This window comes from Pelodiscus sinensis, chromosome 3 (genome assembly GCF_052426305.1).
Source record: "Pelodiscus sinensis isolate ZL-2025 chromosome 3, ASM5242630v1, whole genome shotgun sequence".
NCBI lineage: Eukaryota > Metazoa > Chordata > Testudines > Trionychidae > Pelodiscus > Pelodiscus sinensis.
Genome location: NC_143054.1, coordinates 135,055,722 through 135,073,352, shown reverse-complemented (window position 1 = coordinate 135,073,352; position 17,631 = coordinate 135,055,722). Strand labels below are relative to the sequence as shown.

The 17,631-nt window shown below is 40.1% G+C and overlaps 1 protein-coding gene across 3 annotated transcripts in view; it reads right to left on the bottom strand.

The window, feature by feature from the left end:
* The window catches only part of KIF26B (kinesin family member 26B), a 440,836-nt gene that overhangs the window by 204,567 nt on the left and 218,638 nt on the right, over nt 1-17,631 (bottom strand). The window lies entirely within an intron of this gene.

The window sequence follows — 17,631 nt, the reverse complement described above, 5'->3', positions numbered from 1 at the left end:
TTGGTAGGAATGGTGTCCCTAGCCTCTGTTTGTCTATAAATGGTTGACAGGAGCAGGATCATGGGAGGATTACCTGTTGTGTTCCCTTTCTCTGGGGCATTTGGTGTTGGCAGACAGGATACTGGGTTCAATGGACCTTTGGTCTGACCCACTATAGCTGTTCCTATGTTCTAATGTTCTTATGCATTTTTGTCCTTTTTAATTCAGCATCTCGTGAGCAAACTTTTTTTTTTAAATTGATAGATTAATATTGCTGTTTGATTGAGGAGCACCTATCTAGAAAAGAGGAGACTAAGATGGATATGAGAGAGGTCTATAAAATCATGACTGGAATGAAAAAAGTGATAAGGAAAAGTTACTTACTTGTTCCCACAATATAAGAACTAGGAGTAATCCAAATGAAATTAACACAAAGAAAAGGAAGTTTTTCTTCATGAAGAGCACAATCTGTAGAACTCCTTGCCAGAGGATGTGGTGAACACTAGAACTTTAACAGGGTTCAAAAAAAGAGCTAGACAGATTCATAGAGGTTAGGTCTATCAATGGCTATTAGCCAAGATGGGTAGGAATGGTGTCCCTAGCCTCTGATTGTCTGGAAATGGATGACAGGGGAGAGATCACATGATTACTGTTGTGTCCATTCCCTTTAGGATATCTGGTCTGACCCAGTATGTTCTTAGGGTCACACACTGTGTAGATATAAAGGCAGTCTCCAAGCTTGCTTTGAACTCCCATATTTTGGGTGTTCTGATAGGTCAAGTCATTCAGAGTCAAAATCAGTTCCACGTGCTTAAGCTTTTCAGTCCTTCTGTAGTTTATTTTGTTACAACAAACAACACTGTTATTTCCTCCCACATATACATTCTGAGGAAGTATCACAAGTGTGACGATGGAATACACTGCCCATTCGCAAGAGATCTTGAGATCACTGGATTTTCTGTTCAGATTTGTTAAGTTTCTTTAGAAACAAATCCATTAACTCTATAGTTTAGACCAAAGTCTGTGTATATACACAGTCTACCACTGCCAGTTTTCCACAGCACCCAACATGTACAGAAACTTCCATTTGCTAAAGAGTGGTCTACAGTTAAAAAAAAATCAAAGCAAGCACTCATTTGCACATGGCTGTCCTGGTGATATTTAAAATACTTCATCCTCTTTCTATATACTCATAACAAGGACTAACGGTCATATCTCAGCTTGGTCTAATGTTTAAAGCATCTCCTGTTGCTGTAGGCTGCATGTACACTACAGGGTTATGTTAGATACCAATGTTTGGCACATACACATAAACATGGATTATTTTAATGGTAAACACTATCCTTGCAGTTCTGGAGACTTCATTTGGTTTCATCTCATGGTACGGGATAAGTCCATGCTAAAATGCCACAAGTCCCATCGCAACCCTTGGGTTGAGAGGTCAGCTCTTTCATCTTAGGTTAGATGTAAACAAATCAGCGTTAGGGGACTGAGGATCAGCAACAGGGAAAACTTTATGCTACTATATGTAATCCAGAGCTCATGCTACATCAACAAAATTTAACAATGTACATGAAGAAAACATGTTAAGTTTCTCTCATTGTTAGAGGGAAGAGAAGCAGACCAAAGTTCACCACTTTTCTAGAAGAAACAATACCTTTTTCCTGTAAAAATGAAAACATGAGATAAATCTGGCAATACTGACAAGACACTGTCTGTTGTTAATAAATGGGTCGAATTTTGACCTTTTACTTACTCTGAGATGGGGAGATGCCTTTAAAAGTAAACTTTTTTTGTACAGTGACGTGTACAAAACCATGATGGGCCATTTTACATACAGGAAATACTTCAGTATGCCCCCAGCAAAGTCGATGCTTTAGTACAGAAAGTATTTATTTTAAAGACTGTGCCCTGCATCTTATGTAAAGTTTTGGCAATTTTTTTCATGCTTTTTCAAATACAGCATAAACTAAGTAAGAATGATAGAGAGGGATACATCAAATGTATCTGTTAAGGGTATAGTCCTTCTCCAAAGAATGTAATAAAAGTTACACAACCCAATGGCTTTTTTTTAATTAATCATACTTCTTCTAGCCTTGTGTGAAACCCTATCAAATGTAAGGGTTATTGCCAACAGTTTTATAGAAGTTATTCTATGAGACTTATTTAATAAAAATGAGAGACTTTCTACTGAATTTTTAAACTAACTAATAGATTTTATTGCGGGGATATAAGTCTCTGTTAAATTCTATTGGTTGGTTTAAAATTCTATAGAAAGTATATATACAGTAGTTTGCTTCCAAATTCTATAAGATTTTTTTTATCAGAGAAACAAAGACACCAAACAGAAGCACTAACAAAACAGTGTAGCGTGCCTGCAAAAAGAGGAGGTAGTTTTAACAAAGAAACTGATTTTATTTTCACATTTTCAGTGGGTTAGTATAAACATCAGAATGGGAAAAATTACTGAATTATGAAAAAGTGTCCTTTTAGTAATCTCTTGCCATGTGATAATGAAGGATGTTGCTAAAAAAGAACCCCAAAACAAAATATAGATCATGGAACAGAAAATGATTAATGAAGAGGAGGAAAACATGAGCTTTAAAAAAAACCCAGCATAAATATAGAGACAATGACAAAGCACAGACAAATCTTCAACCTGGCCACAATTCTACAGTCCTTAGGCAAGAAAATGCTCACTCAAGTCAACGTGGGTTTTGTTGGAACAAGGGGTGCATAGTTGGAACATTAGTGAGTCAACTCAATGAGGATAATTTTTTTTAAAACCCAGATACTGAAAAGACAACAGATGTGAAAGAAGAGTGATTCAGATAAACTTTTCTGAAGGCTCCCTTGCTGCATTTTAAATGCAAGGCGCCTGTCTTTGAACATGATAAATTGAGACAATACTTTCAGACTCCCTTGGTGCCATTCCACCCAGTCATACAGGGTGACACTTCTTTGATTTCCACTCTAGGACTTCATTATGTATAGTATAATTGCCAAAGAGGATCTCAGGAGGGAAAACTTCATTCTGTATACAAATATATTTTTCAATGATATCGTCTTCCATATTTATTAATAATTGACATGCTGCTGCAATTTGACAAAATGATCAAGCAGTCTCATTTTGCTCTCAGGATTTAAAGATCAAACTGCATTCTTTAAATTATGCTTCAAATAAACTCTGAATAAAATTACCATCATGTACTGCAGAAATAAATAAAAATAAAAAAAATCGCCTGATAAATCAGGTTCTGGATTTAGCACTACCAATACAAGTAGCTTCTCTGGGTGCTTCTCTGCTTTTATGAGATTATACTGCCAGTTTTACCTGGTAAAATAAAATTCTAGCTAATACTAGAGACTCTGGGGAGTGGACCTACATCATTTCAGACAATAGACCTTCAATGACTTCATTGGCGTTGCATCAAGAATGGCACTTTGCTGAGCCAAACATCCATTGTGATCTCTCAGAAGTGGAGAAGTATCTTGGAGAATGGGATCTGACAGCAGCATGAATCCCAGAAGTGAGATTCTCTCATCCCCTTTTTCTAAAACTGTTTTAAATATGTTTGAATGCATCTGAATGACTTTATCCACTTGAGTTTAATCCCAGCTAGAATATGTCATTATTTCTTGTATCCACAATGAAGGTTTGGCATGAAGAAATGACTGTATTAGCCATTTCAAAGCAATCATAGCACTTTCCAAAACCCAATGAACCAGATATTAGAAAAAAATAAATGAGACCGCCACCCAGTAACATTACACTGCTAACAATATAATAGTTTTCAGTTCAGACCAGATTACTAATAACATTAGCACTACATTTGTAAATCACTGGATTTTACAAAATAGCATGATAATTTTGAAACTTTTGTCATCACAAGCAAACATTTCCAAGATCCAACAAGTAAACTGAAAGCAAGTATAAAGCTGAGTTTCCTAGTACTAATCAATTCATTGTTTATCAAACAGAAAATAGAAATGCCCATATTTATGTTTTTACTTAAAGTTTCTGTCAATACATTGATATTATTGTACTGTAACTTGTCATTTTATCAGATTAGCACTACTGTGTTTTCTCTCACACACACATACCCCTCCTTTGTCATAACCTATAATACCTGCTCTCTGCTGCCACAATGCACTTCGGTTCATACCAGCCACACACCACACTTGTGACATCAACAATATCCACCTACAGACTAGCATGGGAAAGGCCATCAAATTCATTTCATTGGGAGCCATATGATATATTTGAGCCCAGATCTTCAGGCTCTAATCCTGCAGGCACTTCTCATACAGGTGGATGACTTTTGGCACTACTCAGAGGGGGTACAGACTAGGGATGTAGTAGTATAGTCGATAGTGTAATAATAGTGTAGCTTTTGCTTATTGGTTAATGCTACAGGCTACACGCCCCGGACAGAGGCTTATGCCACCCTGCACTGCTGCCTCTGTATCAGGAGGGAGATGTTTTTTTAAATTGGCTCCCCTTGCAGACTAACTCCCGCCTAGCACCCCACATTGCTGCCTCTGATACAGAGGCAGCAGTGCAGAGTGACAAGAGGCTCCTCAGGAGTAAGGCCGGTGCACTCTGGCTGCCGGTCTCACCCCCAGGGACTATAAAATAGTCGAGTAACCCATAAGAATTCATGAGATTAATCGACAATTCAAATAACTGACATTTAGCATCTCTAATACAGACCCTAATTCAAGAAAGTACTAGAACACATGCTTAACTTCAAGTACACATTCAAATCCCATTTCCTTCACTGAAACAAACAAATGCTTAACAGTAAGCATATTATTTAACAACCTTCCTAAATAGAAATGCTTTCCTGAATCAGGGCGTTAGAGATGAAAAGTGAGTATAGTATTTTACCAAACCAGACAAAAATTCAGTATGGTGAATACGCAGAATTATAAAAAAATACAATCTTCATTTGTCTTCCTTCTAAATACAGAATGAGTCTATCACTGTTATCAATACCATATGATGAAACAGTATTAGCAATGTATATGAAACTGTTAACACATCACACCTTCAAGCAATTGCAAATGGAATATTTAGACAGCCACGGCTTGATTTGTTAAACAGGAAATAGTATGAAGTGCTCACACAAAAGATAACGTATGCGCTGTTAAGATACAATTTCAGCAATACAATGCTGATCTGAAGGTGCTGATGCTTGGCATCAAGAGACGTACCAGACATACAACACTAAATATATTCCATTAAATAAACCCTACATTTAGAGTAAGTTAAGGCCATGTGATTAAAACATTCAAAAGACACGCAACAACAACAACAACAAAATCTTAGGGTGCCAGAGCAACCACAGCTCTGCCCTCTCTCTCCCCATATGCATATCAATGATATAGTCTTAAGTACAAGATCATTGACTATTTCTCAGATAACACCAACATTCTTCCAAAGCCTCATTGTGGAGAATAAGGGAGATGTGTGTATTTTGATGGATATCTCATGTACCTCAAATTTAACTGCTTGTTGTTATTCTGTCCAAATACATTGATTTAACTCTAAGGGGCTGTTAGGAAAAAGCAGGAAATGAAAGTGATGGAGATAAGATACCTCCAGTGAAGAAAACAACGGGAAGAGCTTTTAATTGAAATTCAAAAAATACCTACCTGTCTGGCTCCTTGGGTTTAGTTTCTTTCTAAGGCACTAGCCTAGGCTCAAAGGGTATGTCTACACTAGCCCCCTAGTTCGAACTAGGGAGACTAATGTAGGCATTCGAACGTGCAAATGAAGCCCGGGATTTAAATATCCCGGGCTTTATTTGCATGTTCCTGTCCGGTCGCCATTTTTAAATGCCACTAGTCCGGACTAACTGCCCAAGGCTACACGCGGCAGTTAAATGGTAATTCGAACTAAGTCCTTAGTTTGAATTACCTGTTACACCTCATTCCAGGAGGAGTAACAGGTAATTCGAACTAAGGACTAGTTCGAATTAACGTTTAACTGCCGCGTGTAGCCACGGGCAGTTCGTCCAAACTAGTGGCATTTAAAAATGGTGACTAGACGGGAACATGCAAATAAAGCCCGGGATATTTAAATGCCGGGCTTCATTTGCACGTTCGAATGCCTACATTAGCCTCCCTAGTTCGAACTAGGGGGCTAGTGTAGACATACCCAAAGGGACTCTAGCTCATGAAAGACCCCAAACCTAGAGAGGAAGTAGGCGGCAGCGGCTCAAGGGAAACCTTACGGAATGGCAACATGCCAATTTGTTCCCGCAGACCAAAGATGAAGGTAAACAGGTTAAGTGGGGCTTATCCAGAGGCAGCATAGAGCATAAGCAGACTAAGCAATTGCTTTAGACCCCAAGCAGCTCAAGCAGGGCTGGCCGTATCATGAGGTGAACTAAGGCAGCCGCCTTAGGTGCTAGACTGTGGTAGAAGGTGCCACTAGGACCCAGAGTATAGAAAATTGTGTCTCCTGCTGGTGCATATGTATTCTCTCTGCTCTAGATGCACAGAGATGGTGGAGTGCTATGCTGGAGGAAGGAGAGCACAAGAGACATAACAGGCAGGCAGCAGAAAAGGTGGCATGGGGGCATCATTTGAGCTCCCTGCCTCAGGTGCCAAAATGTTGTGGACTGGCCCTGAGCTCAAGGAGCTCCCTATTCATTTTTCAGTATGTATTGTAGGGTGGGGAACATAAAAAATATTCCTGCTTATGCCCCCAATGGGCTGGCACTGCCTTTGGGTTTACCAAAACATGCAATGGAGGGAGAGGTATAGATGAGACCAAAAGCATATAGACTTCAGTTGTTTTGTCCCTTTTCTTTGCTTGTCATGCGCCTTGGGGGGGAATACACAAGACATTTGTTTTGAAGAAACAAAGCCGGTGAGATCATTTTTATTGGACCCGTTTCTGCTTGTGCTAGCTTGAAAGCAGGACTCCTTTACCGAGCTCTTCTTTCAGGTATGGGAAGGGTACTCAGAGTGCCACAGCTAAACACAAGGTGGAACACATGGTTTAGCATATTGTAAGAGACCGTTCAAGGTGAAGTGGGTAGTTAATACCTCTGCAGACATAGGACAAAGGCCCTTCAGTGAGCTATAGATTGTTTGAATGAGCCATAAATCTAGTGTCTGAGTCCATATTTGTGTAATCACCAACTTTGGAGGTTTTTAAGAGCAGGTTAAACAAACGTCTGTCAGGGATAGTCTAAAAGATGCACGAGGGCAGGGGACTGAATTTGATGACCCCTCGAGGTCCCTTCCAGTTCTAGTATTCTATGATTCTATATTTAGTGTTCAAAGTTATGCATTTAAGCTCCCAGGCTTATTTCGAAGGTCTTGCTGCAGATATCCTTTGATGAGGAGGACTGAAAGGTCAGATAAGAAGTCATTGTTTTGTCTTATTTGTCTGTGTCAGTTCAGTTAAGAGCTCAGTGATTGCTTTCACCCACATTGTTGTTTTGGGGAGCACTTGAAGGAGGTATTGTATTGAAAAAGGGATCACTTTAATCAATTGTGTGTGTCAAGCTACTTGAGAGATTAATCTTTGCAGGTTCCAAATACAGTCTGAATCTGTTTTATTTTGGTTGGGATTGAAGGTGGCTGCAACCCAAAGAACTATTCTAAGAGTGGCGGAACCACAAGATTCAACCACTTGGGAAAGGTGACGGAACTCAAGCCTGTCTACTGGGAGGGTGCATTCAGGAGCAACTGGAAAGGGGTCTCAAATGCAACTTGCTCTAACTGATCGTACCCAGATGAGTAGTTATCTTCAACTAATGCGTAAGAGTTCTGTGCGTGCCAAGCAGAGTCCAGGAAAATCACTGCAGTGAAGAGTGCACAGCAAAACCATGTCCATACAAACAGACTGCAGGTTAGTACATAAGGTAAAAATGACCACTTACTATCATATAAAGGCACCCAACTTTTTACTGCAGTATTAGTGGTGTCATTCCATGAATTACATCCTAAGGAGTATATCGCATACAACACTAGACAATTTTAAATACAAACCTAAGAGAAGAGAATCCATAAACAATCTAAATTAATGAAAATACCTTGCACTATTGTTAACAAAATGGTACAGGTACAGAAGAAGTGCAAGTGGACGGGAGTGGTCAAAAGCTGTTTTATACTGTTGACAAACAGAAAGTGACTGTTTGCTTAGAAACAGTCTTGAATCACACACACGAGAAGTAGAATTAAGGTTGCACATGCAATCTCATATTAGTCATTCCCTGATATGTGATGGCTCAACTGTAAGATCCCAATGCTCTCTCCTAGTTTATAAATGTAATTTACTGTGTGGTTTTGGATTGCCTCTATCTGTAGAAAAAACTTATGGCTTGTCATTGTTGGAATAGAGACATGAATGCCTGTGTTATGCATCATATGAGATCTACAGAAAGGTACACTTCTCATGAACCCTAAGAACTATGCGGCTGACCAAGGTATAGAAGAGGAGCTCCATGTAGATATGTGGATCCAGAAAGTTAAAATTATACAAAGGGGAAGTGATTATGATAGATCGTTCCTCTTTATGTTACAGTTTTATTATCCAGACACCAATATGGTTTACTGTTTGTGGCTTGATCCTTTGTAGGTTAGTACTGGGTGCATATAAGAATATCTAAAGTCTATAGGAACATCTTTTATGTGGAAGTATGAGAATGTTAATGTGCCTAATGTAAACATAAACAAAGAATGTAAGACATGCTAACAGGAAGGGGGACAGTCCTGGGAAGCAGTGACTCTGCACAAGATTGGGAGGAGGTGTTGTGGATTCATTTTAATATGAACTCTGTGACCATAAGGCAATCCTGAGATGCATCACCAAAGGAATCTCATATACGTGAAGAGGGGTTATTTTATATCCCTGTATTTGGCACTGGTGTGACTGCTGCTAGAACACTGTTCCCTATTGTGGACCAAAAACTGGAGAGAATTTCAAGAAGAGCCATGAGAATGATTAAAAGGATTAGAAAACAGGCTTTTTAAGTGTCTACACAGGGAACAGAAATTTCATAATGGGTTCTTCAGTCTAGCAGACAAAGGTGTAACATGTTCCAATGAATGGAAAGTGACACTAGATAAATTCAGATTAGAAATAATACTTAAATTTTTGATAGTGAGTGTAATTAATCACTGGAGCAATTTATGAAGGGTCAGAGTGGATTCTCTGTATTGGACAGTTTTTAAAACAACATTAGATGTTTTTCTTTTAAAAAAAGAAAATCTTTTTAAGTTTAGTTCTTTGGCCTTAGAAGATCAGACTAAAGGATCAAAATGATCCTTTCTGGTCTTGAGGAATCTATGAATCCTTTCAAAACCATCTGTTGATTCTGGGCCAAATTCTCAATTTGATTGCTTGTCAGTATATATAAAGTAAGTGATACTTTCACAAAATCTTGATTTTTTTTCAGTGGGAGATCATGCATTAGTTTATGCATGGCTCTTCTTTGCCAAGGGAGCTATCTTAGGTGTTTTGTTTTAGAATGACTTCACCAGACCGAAATAGCCGCCAGGAGCATCTTTTGGAGTAAGCCTTTCTAGTGTTCGAGATCAAAGACCACCACTGTATACCAGCTATGAAGACTACACATGGCACAAAAAACCCTCCACACACATAATGTACATAGGAATATGAAGCAGCAGACCCCCGTTCCCCTCCTCCCCCGAATTAAACTGAAATGATCAACCTTTAAAAAGTATAATTGCAGTCGTCTCATCAACTGCAATAAAGACAGATCTAAACACTACTGTCTGGCATTTTTTTCCTTCTTCCAGAAACCTCATTTTTATGCTTTCCCACAAAACAACTGACAATGCATTCAGACCTGGTAAAATCCACATTACTGAAGGCTTGTCCTGACATCTAGGGATAAGAAACTGTTAATTTGTAACTTGTAACCAAATTCCCATAGCATTTTTCTCATGTAAGCAGCAGATTCATGACAATGAATCCCTCCATTTTGGCTGCAAGTATCACCCAACAGTTTGCAAACCTCTTGAGATGTTGCTTAATCTCCAGGGAACTGTTTTTGCTTATTCCTTTTCTTTAAAAATGTTTATTCATTTATTTATGTTTAGTGCTTGCAGAAAGAAGCCCTCTATATAACCACAGAACAAACATACTAAAGAGCAAAAGGGCAAGACCATCCACATTGTTTTATCTCCTTTGCTTGTCACTCACACTGATAAATCCAGTGCTTCTGCCATCAAAAAATCTAACTATGGGGTTCTATTTCACTGTCTCTCAGTTATCCAGAACAAAGTAAGTCTGCTTTTAAATTAAATTAAAGAGGTTTTTAAAGAGGGTTTTCCACCACCTTCACCTGCAAACCTGGCAAATTCAACCTAAAATAAACCTGTGCTCTTTCTGGCTCAGAGACTTACAATCCAGAATAGTTTTGACTGATCCGAGGTGAGGTATATGTGCTGTTATTATGCAATTGAGACAGAAACCTTCACAACCCTCGAGGAAGAGATTCTGTAGCTTGAATTTAATTAGCAATTTTCTTAACGATGTTTGAGACTAAGAAGACTCCAGCTTTCTCCCTCATGACTTTATGGACTCTATAATGCTAATAGGAGTTAAAAGTAGTTTAAATGTATTTTATGTCATTTCAGCTAACAGCTCTGACTTGGAATATATACAAAAAGCAGATCCATGGAATGAGTAAGAAGGTGTTATTTTTCCATAGTCACTTTTCTGACCAGAAAAGCATTTTAAATCAAGCCTCCATATGACCCAATAGAAAATACTTTCAACTGGGTGATAGAGAATAAATTAAATTAAGTACAAATAAAAGCACACCCTGCTTCTCCCAGTATAAATCATGTCAATCTGCTTTCTATTCTCTCTGGGAATTCAGCAATGTAGTGTAGGGAGAGAACCCTGTGAGAAAGTACAGACAAGTGCTTTCCAAGCTGTGTGTGCTGTTTATCCTTCATTTTTGTGATCTTGTCATCCATCTATCCAAACATTTAAAGAAAACTGTGAAGAAGCTGAAGAACAGACAAGTAATGCAGCAGGAGCGCTTTTTGCCAAATTTAGGAGGTACTAATTAAGGAGTGAATTCCGGTTCCTGTGGCCTGGGTTAACTACGCTGGGATTATCATCACTGTGATCACCTACAATGACCCCTTGCATAACACAGGCCATAGAATTGCCCTGAAATAATTTTTAGGACGGATCTTTTAGAAAAAGCTGGCAGTCTTGATTTTAAAATTGTCAGTGATGGAGAATCCACCATGACCCTTGTTTAGATTAATAGAATCATAGGACTGGAAGGGACCTCGAGAGGTCATCGAGTCCAGCCTCCCGCCCTCAAGGCAGGACCAAGCTCCGTCTACACCATCCCTGACAGATGTCTATCTAACCTGTTCTTAAATATCTCCAGAGAGGGAGATCCCACCACCTCCCTTGGCAATTTATTCCAATATTTGACCACCCTGACAGTTAGGAATTTTTTCCTAATGTCCAATCTAAACCTCCCCTGCTGCACTTTAAGCCCATTACTCCTTGACCTGTCCTCAGAAACCAAGAGGAACAAATTTTCTCCTTCCTCCTTGCGACACCGTTTTAGATATTTGAAAACCGCTATCATGTCCCCCCTTAATCTTCTTTTTTCCAAACTAAACAAGCCCAGTTCATGAAGCCTGGCTTCATAGGTCATGTTCTCTAAACCTTTAATCATTCTTGTCGCTCTTCTCTGTACCCTTTCCAATTTCTCCACATCTTTCTTGAAATGTGGCGCCCAGAACTGGACACAGTACTCCAGCTGAGGCCTAACTAGTGCAGAGTAGAGCGGCAGAATGACTTCACGAGTTTTGCTTACAACACACCTGTTGATACAACCTAGAATCATATTTGCTTTTTTTGCAACAGCATCACACTGTTGACTCATATTCAACTTGTGGTCCACTATGACCCCTAGATCCCTTTCCACCATGCTCCTTCCTAGACAGTCGCTTCCCATCTTGTATGTATGGAACTGATTGTTCCTTCCTAAGTGGAGCACTTTGCATTTCTCTTTATTAAACCTCATCCTGTTTACCTCTGACCATTTCTCTAACTTGCTAAGGTCATTTTGAATTATGTCCCTATCCTCCAAAGAAGTTGCAACCCCACCCAGTTTGGTATCATTCTGCAAACTTAATAAGCGTACTCTCTATCCCAATATCTACATCATTGATGAAGATATTGAACAGTACGGGTCCCAAAACAGACCCTTGAGGAACTCCACTTGTTATCCCTTTCCAGCAGGATTTAGAACCGTTAACAACAACTCTCTGACTACGGTTATCCAGCCAATTATGCACCCACCTTATCGTGGCCCTATCTAAGTTATATTTGCCTAGTTTATCAATAAGAATATCATGCGAGACCGTATCAAATGCCTTACTAAAGTCTAGGTATATGACATCCACCGCTTCTCCCTTATCCACAAGGCTCGTTATCCTATCAAAGAAAGCTATCAGATTAGTTTGGCATGACTTGTTCTTCACAAACCCATGCTGGCTATTCCCTATCACTTTATTACCTTCCAAGTGTTTGCATATGATTGTTCCGGTGATTAATTATTTTCACCATTAAAAATGTACAACTTATTTCCAGTCTGAGTTTGTCTAACTTCAGCTTCTAGCCATTCTGTCCTGTTATGTCTTCCTCTGCTAGACTGAAAAACACATTATTAAACATTTATTTCCTGTGGAGATATTATAAGATAGTCACTCCTAAACGTTCTCTTTGTTAAGCCAAGTAGAGTGTAAGGATGTTAAGGACTAGTCGACTATCCTATAAGCAAATGCGTATCAGATAGTTGACTAGTCAATTCCCCCCCACTTGCTGCCTCTATCTGATAGAGGCAGCAAAGGGAGGGGGGAAGAGGGGTACTTCAAAGCGGCAGCATCGCACAGCTGAGCCCGGGCTCAGCTATGTGGCACTGCCCCTTTGAAACACTGAGGTGGCGTTTCAAAGGGGCAGCGGCACGTAGAGTCCAGGGTCAGCTGAGGACTCCCCAACTGATCCCGGGCTATGAACAGCATTTCCACAGAGTTGCTGCTTCCCATAATATAGAGTCCGAAGTTTGCATGACACTTTACAAAAATTTCCCCAGCTGATCCCAAGTTCTGGAGAAATGCAGTGCGGAATCCACAGTCAGCTTGGGAGTCCCCAGCTGACCCTGGGCTCTGCATGGCATTTCAAATCCGCAGTGCAACATGGAGCCCGGGGTCAGCGGGGGGTACTCTGAGTACCTTGATGACCCCAGACTCCATGCTGGTGCTTCCGCTTTGAAATGCACAAGAGTCCCTGCTGGGGACTCTTGTATATTTCAAAGCTGGCACGCCCGCATGCAGCCTGGAGTCAGCAGGATTTCCCACGGGCCCCGGGCTGCACACGGAGTTCTGCATTCCTCCTCTGAAATGTACTCTTGTACATTTCAGAGGAGGAATGAGGAAGTGCCTACTGACTAATCAGGTATTCGATGGAAATTCCATCAGCTACTCGACTAGTAAATTAACCAACATTTAACATTCTTAGTAAAGCGTGCTCTTTGAATCCATCACTTTAAGGCAGGTTTTCTAATACTCTAATCATTCTTGTGGCTCTTCTCTGAACTCGCTCCAATTTTTCAACATCCTTCTTCATTTGTGGGCAGCAGTACAGGGGGCAGCATTCCAGCATTGGTCTGCACCAGAGCAAAATACAGAAATAAAACAACCTCTAGGTTAGACTCCTATTTGAGATTTTCCTGTTTGTGCTTCCCAGCTCATTTGGCTACAGTTTCATGCCAGGAGTCCTGTTCAGCTGATTCTCGACAGCAAGCCCCAAATCTTTTTTCAGAGTTGCTGCTTCCCATAATGTAGAGTCCAAAGTTTGCATGACACTTTACAAAAATAAAAGTTTTCCAATGAGCTTATAATCTAAGAAAGGAAAGGAAAAGAAAAGGATAAACAAGAAATGGAAAGGGAAGGATAACGTATGAACTCACACTGGTTTTTATGTAAGTACCTATCTTATCTTACAAGAGCAATGAATGACAAGTTTTTAAGGGAAAGGTAACAGTTTGAGGAAAACCACCACTCATGAGAATTGCCTTATCTAACCGTCGCAACAACAAACAATATGGTATTTTAGCGCCCTTTCCAATCCATCTGTCACAGCTGCCTTGCAAAGGTGATCTTTGCTGTCTGGCATGAGCCATGATCATTTCAGAAATGTTACGCAGTGCAGTCTCCGTGATTACACAAGACTATTGCACATTAACACAGTGTCAAATAGCTCTTTGCTACAGTGGTCTCGTATTTACTCCTTTTCTCACCTATCAATTCTGAGTGTGAAAGTGGCCTCTAACATGAGAAGAATAAAAGTCTGACTATGCTGTGAGCTTAATTCCATGCCCGCTGACCACTGGACGGAAGGACCAGACCAAGAGACTGAACTTGCATTTCCAACATAGCAAAAGGCTGCTAACTATTAACCTATTAGGACTAGTGCTTAATTTGTGCTAAGGCTTGCTGAGACTGAGCCCCGGCATCTCTAGCTTGACTGTACTTAGCCCCAGCACCTGTGGGCTTGTCACTTCAGTTATGCAAGTAGAAACATTGCATGGAGCTTTGCTCCTAATTGCTTGAGCACCTCTTTCATTAAGCACTGATTTGGGACTGCACTATTTTATTCTTCATTTCAAGAAGTTGAATTTAAAAAAACACACACACACACACACACCCCATTTCTTATTCAAACACTTTCCATTGCTTCATGATGGTTAATAACTCACCCCCCAACCAAAAGAGCTGATGTGAAACGCACACTACCCACATATCTGTCACTGTATAACTCAGTGAGCAGAAAGTCACTGGGCCACCAATCAGGAGTGAGGGGAAAGCGGGAAGTTGCACCAGGGGCAGGCAACTTAAAAAGGGCCTGGGACTCCAGGCTGCCTACTGTGACAGAGCCCCAAGCCCTCTAAATCGCCACGAGTCCTGCACAGTGTGGTCCAGGTGGTTTTGAGGGCTGGCTGCCCCTAGCCTGCTCCTTTTACCTGAGGCCCTGTCCCTTCTAGGTGGCCCAGAGCTGAGCCCCCCTACACACACACACACACACACACACACACGACCAGTGAAATCTGTCACCAGCCCTGGTGCCATGTGGGGATGTGCCAGTTAGAAGAGCAGTAATGTAACGTTAAATGTATTAATGATCTAGGCAGAACTATATCATAATATGCATATGTCACGTCATTCACAGCACACTGGTTCATATGTAGACCGCAGGCAATAAAGCCATTACGTTTTTCAGATCCTCTCTGCATACCTCGAATGTGTGCACAGAGGTCCCTGGGTATATAATATGCAACAACACACTGGTACCATTTCCTATTTCAGCAGTAAAAGATGAAGAAATAATGAGAGAACTAACAAAGCCACATCGCAGCAATGCTACAAAATCATTTAAAAACCGTAAGACAACCACCCCACAGAGGAGAAAACCTAAAGATCATGAAGCTGAGATTCTTGAAAGCTGAACTGATGCTCCACCCAGGAGGAAATTAAGAATGACCTTGTGCAAGTGAATCAGCAAACAATGTTCATTTAACAGTCAGCCCCAGCAAGATGACATTGAAGGGAACCAAGCTTACTCTGAGTGAGGGTTACCATGGACACAGGTGCAGGGAAATGTAGATGGAGGTAGTAAAAGAGAACAATGCAACAGAGAATATACTGAGCTCACATTACTTTAATAAAGAAATGGATCTCAGGTAACTCCTTCCTTCCCAATTCTGCCCACTATACATAAAGATCACACTGCAAAGGGCTGGACGACAAACTTGGTCAAGAAAATAGATGGTTGATTGACTCTCCTCACGGACCAGCTCCCGTCTGGCACCCTGTACTCCTGCCTTTGATTCAGAGGCAGGAGGGGGCTCCCCGGGAGCGGGGCCAGTGTGCACTGATTGCTGGTCCTGTCTCTGGGGTCTATAGAATAGTCAACTAACAGCTAAGAATTCATGAAGGTAGTCAACTATTCAATGAACCTATAGCTAACATCCCTACTCTGTTAATAAGATGTTGTGGTGATTACATGCCACGAGACCTGAAGATTCACCAGTTCTATACCAACACCAAAATAGCCATTTAGGTCTAATAATGGGTGCTTGGGGTAGCGGGGGATTATGTTACATTAAATATAGTGGAAAGGAGTACAAAATAGTTAAAATTAGCAGTAAGGGCAGTGGTTGGGAGAAATACAATAATCCCACTATTGCTAATATATTCAGGGATTCAAAAGTTCACTTTTTGTCCTAGGTAGTTATTGTGATATCAAAGTTTAGGAGTGACATTCTTGGAGATAATATGCAGAAACTAATAGAAACAATAATAAGCAAAAGAAACAAAATCAAAACAAAACTACTAAGTCCATTTTCCCCATACAGGTAACACATTCCCAGCCTGGTATTTCCTTGATAAACAGTTTTCCCTGGAAACTAATAATGTGCATTTTTTTTTAATGTCAGGATTTTATTTTAAATGGAAGCCAAACTGGCTGCAGGAAAAGTGTGTGCACTTTTTTAATTTAATTTTTAAATTAAAATATTTTTTAATTTAAAAAATAGTAAATAAAATAGGTTCAAAAGGCCTATTTGTTTATTATTTATTTTTGAGATTAGAGTCTAATATGATTTTTATGGAAACACATGAGTACATATTGCAAAGGCTGAATGGAACATTTGTGCCTGTTCCTTCATAATGGTGACTAATGCAGATACACACAGCTTATACTCCACAGGAACCACTGTGCAAATGTATTGGGGACACGCAATTGTTCCTCTAGTTTGTAGTTAACAGAAGCTATACAGTCAAGGTCTAATGTACATGACCATTTAATGCTCTCGGGTGTACCTAATGGAAAGCATTCAATGAAGATGTAACACAGATATCCCAGTACAACATTGGACTAACTATTCACATATGAATGCAGCATCGTGGAAAGTAGTGGAATATGCTAATGCCAACAATATTCGGGAAGCTTAAGACACAATTGAAAAATGAAAAAATGCAGGGAAGCTGAGTTGATGAATTAACGATTTTTCTAAAGTGAAAATATTTACTTCTATAGTTTGACTAACAATTTCAAGGCAATGGCAACCTTAATCCAAGAACAGCATTGAAGAAGCAGGAATAGAAAAGATGTTTTAATTTGGTACATTAATTTAGGTAACTCCAAAGACTTACTCATCCCATCCATTGTGTATTGAGTTCTGTAGAAGTGTGACTGGCAGTAAGTCTTTGATGTGAGAGGCTGGAGAAGGATGGCAGGAGACAAATCCCTTGATCATTGTCTTCGGTCCACCCTCTCTACCTAGTGCTGGCCACTGTTGGCAGACAGGCTACTGGGCTAGATGGACCTTTGGTCTGACCCAGTACGGCTGTTCTTATGTTGCCCAAATTAATATATCAAATTAAAACCAGGGTAGACTCCATTGTGGGACTTTTGACCTTACCATCAAACTCAGCCTGGACCAGTCCACACAAAAGATCCATTTCCTTGACACTACAGTACAATTACACAACAGCCACATTTCTACCACCTTATACCGGAAACCCACTGACGGTTACACTTACCTACGTGCCTCTAGCTGCCATCCA